Consider the following 3,705-nt stretch of genomic DNA (forward strand, 5'->3'; position numbering starts at 1 on the left):
CCAAGTCCCCGACCTGGGCTCCGTGCGGGGGTTACTCACCGTCGCCTCCCCGTCGTGGGCACGGACAGGCCCCACTTGGCCCATTTACCAACGGGCCGCAGCAGGCACCAGGGCCCGGATGTCGCTGAGGTCCCGCAGCGGGGTCTGGACCCCCAGGCCCCCCGGCCCACCCTCTCCGAGCTTGAAGGCGGCTGCCGCTGCGCACCGAAGCCCTTGAAAGGTCCCTATCCCGCTTCCAATGCTAACGGGCCATGCGGCCGCCCAGCAGGCCTCCTTGGCAGACACAGTGCTGGTGGCGGGCGACACGCACGTCCCGCCTCCGCTGGTTCCTGAGCAGAACCCCGCGCCCTGTGTGTGTCCCTGTGTCTGGGTGAAGGTCTCAGCTCCCTCCTCGGAGGCTAAAGCTGGCCCAGGAGGGCCCCGCGACTCCGGGGAGCCCCCCCGCCCCCAGCTCGGGGTATTAGTGGGTTCTTGCTGAGTCCTCCTTGCAGGTACAAGCGGGATGTTTTGTTTGCAGCAAGTGTCTCCGTTTCGTTTACCGGCGTGTGGCTCCTTCTAGACAAGGCGACGGGTTACTGGGCCAGTGTCTTCAGAGAAATCCGGTTTCTGAGAGCTGAAGCAAATGCAAGGCACTCAGGAATGTGGTGAAAAGCTAAGTCCCAACCCTTTGATCTTCATGCAGATGTTGCACTGGACCAGGGATGTGGCCACGTTTCATTCACAGACTTTCCCAAGAACTCTGAACGTGACATGGTTTTTACTTCCGTCAACGCAAAACACCAGGAGCCTTGACCTAGGCTGTCGACTTCGCCCCCGGCCTCGCTCCTTCTGCTCCCGCAGCCGGGCCTCCCCGCGTCTACACCCCTGCCCAGACTCGGGCTCCTGACGCGGCTCACGCCACCTCCTGAGCCCGAAGTGGCGACAGGTCTCTCCTGGATGGGCCCACGCCCAGCGCTTGGTGCCCATCTCCGTCACCTATTTCCCTTTCACCTACTTTGGGGCTAGAACTATACCTTTTAACCTACTTTGTACCTGGAATACCTATAGTCATACTTCGGAGAAAAGCTGTGCCCGTGAGCTTTTAAACTTGGCGGTTTAAGATCTCGAGAATGGTAAAAACTACACAGGCGCCGGCATCCAACAGGACTGCGGGCTCGGCATCCAACCCCAGTTCCGATGGCTACGTGACCGTGAGCTTGACGTCTCCGAGGCGGTTTCATCCTTTGGAAATAGACTTACTTCTCCGTGAAGGTCAGTGGATAAGGGGGCAGAGCTACCACGGGTCCAAACTCACGCTCAGCTGCGTGTTAGCCTCGGGAGTAATTTCATTTTGTGAAAAGGGGACATTTAATCAAAAAGAGAGGAAGAAAACTGCCAGCCGAGTAGGAATGACTCAAAACCTGTTTTTATAATGACTCGTGACTTCACCTACATCGAGGTTAATCTGCAATTCGTGCCTAACGTGCTATCCGTTGCTCTCCACATGGGCAAGAGCAAAACGCATCTTCAAGGGTTTGAACATGTATTGGATCCTTTGAAATGCCCCCACCCAAGAAAAAAATCCTAAAAATTAAATGATGTTGGCCCCATCCAGGGAGCGTTTTCTTTTTTTTTTCTTTTTTTTTTTTTTAAAGAATTTTATTTTATTTTATTTATGATAGTCACAGAGAGAGAGAGAGAGAGGCAGAGACACAGGCAGAGGGAGGAGAAGCAGGCTCCATGCACCGGGAGCCCGACGTGGGATTCGATCCCGGGTCTCCAGGATCGCGCCCTGGGCCAAAGGCAGGCGCCAAACCGCTGCGCCACCCAGGGATCCCCAGGGAGCGTTTTCTGTGCCATGAAGTTAATAGTGCAGTAAGTGTCCTGAGCAAGACCCCGTTTTAATCTCGAGGAGACTGGAAACAGTGGTTCATCCAAGTTTTTAAGCATCAAATTTAGAACGGCTCAGAGGGTATTGTGAAGTTATTTAGTTACTAGTAAATCGGCACCTGAGCTGGCGAAGAGTCCAGTGATCCATGTCAGGTTTTTTTTATTTTTATTTTTTGATCCACGTCGTTCAAACCATTCTGGGTAAGGCCATCAGACGGGGACCGAGATGCTTAGCACTGACCATGGCCGGACTTCAGTGGACGAGCCGGGTGGCGCCTCCTGGGTCTAGGACCCTTGAGCTCAGCATCCCAGGGCCAAGGGTGTCCCGCGTCCTGGCGCTTGCCTCTCCAAAGCCAAACAAGAGGATATTCCTTCGGCGTCGGGGCCAACTAGGAGTGTAAGAGTGCACGGACGTGCGCAGGCACGCGGCCCAAGGCTCAGCCTCTACTTGCTCTGGACTAGACGCCACCCAGGGCGGGGGGCGGCCAAGACGCATCCGACAATGTATGCTCACCCTCAGGCAGCTCCCAGGTCGAGTTTTATCTGCGAAGATGGTGTGTTAAGCCGGCAGGGATTCAGATCGCAGGTTTGGGAGAGGCGGACAGAAGGGCAGGGGAGCAGGGGGCGCTGGAAGGACACAGGCCCGCGGGAAGGGGGCCTTGGCAGGCGGAGGACAGCCCGCGGTGCCAGCAGCGCCCGCAGTTGTGTTCTGCGATCAGTACATATTTTATGATTAGAAATTCTGAATTCCCCAGACAATCCTTATTTCTTTTTAAATATCAAATGAGAACGTTGACAAGTATACAGCACAGAGTTTATCACTGGAAAGCTCAAGCACTACACTAGTTTTCAAAAAATGTAGTATCCCCCCTTTTTTTTATTTTTATGATTTTATTTATTCATGAAAGACAGAGAGAGAGGCAGAGACACAGGCGGAGGGAGAAGCAGGCTCCATGCACGGAGCCTGACGTGGGACTCAATCCCAGGACCCCAGGATCACGCCCTGGGCCAAAGGCAGTGCTAAACCACTGAGCCCCCCAGGGATCCCCCTCCCCCACTTTTAAAAAGATTTTAATGATCTTAGCTCACGAGCACAGGGAGGGGCAGACGGGGACGCAGGCCCCCACCCCCAGCAGGGAGCCCAATACGGGCTGGATCCCCGGACCCGGGGTCAGGGCCTGGGCAGGAGGCAGACGCTCCCCCGATGGGGCCCCCGGGCGCCCCTGCAGTGCCCCCTTGATGACTGCTCGGTTCCACTGTGGCCGTGTGACCAGTGCACGTGTGGATTCAGTCTGGGCCGCAATCATGATGCTGAAGGGCGGAGAGCAGAGCCACGGCTTAGAGGCAGCGGCCGTCAGCCCAGCCACACCTAACGCCCAGCGAGGGCTGCGGCCCTGGACCACGGGAGCTTGCCTCCACGGGTGAAGGTTCACAGTGCGGTAACGGGGCACGTCGGGCCGGAGTGGCTCCTCGTGACAACGGTGGAGGCACAGCCCCGGAGCTGGGGCCGTTCCGCTGGGCACCAGGGCACTAGCGCTCCTGCCCTCACTCCAGGTCAGGATGGAGGCGGTCCCGGTCCTGCCCCCTGGTGGCTGGGGCACAGCCTGCAGCCTCCATGCGGCCAGGGCCACGCTCCCGGGGCGACTGGACCCGACCTGACTGTGCCCCTCCGGGGGATCCCCGCAGCACTGGATGGGCACCCCGCCCGGCAACGGCTCAAGTCTGCAAGTCACACACCCATCCTAAAGCTTCGTTACTTCCTTAAGTCAATAGCCAGGTCCTGTTGTTGGTAAACAAGAGCCCTAACTCCCAGACTAAAAAAATAAAAGTAAAGAG

Source organism: Vulpes vulpes, chromosome 13 (assembly GCF_048418805.1).
Source record: "Vulpes vulpes isolate BD-2025 chromosome 13, VulVul3, whole genome shotgun sequence".
Classification (NCBI taxonomy): Eukaryota; Metazoa; Chordata; class Mammalia; order Carnivora; family Canidae; genus Vulpes; species Vulpes vulpes.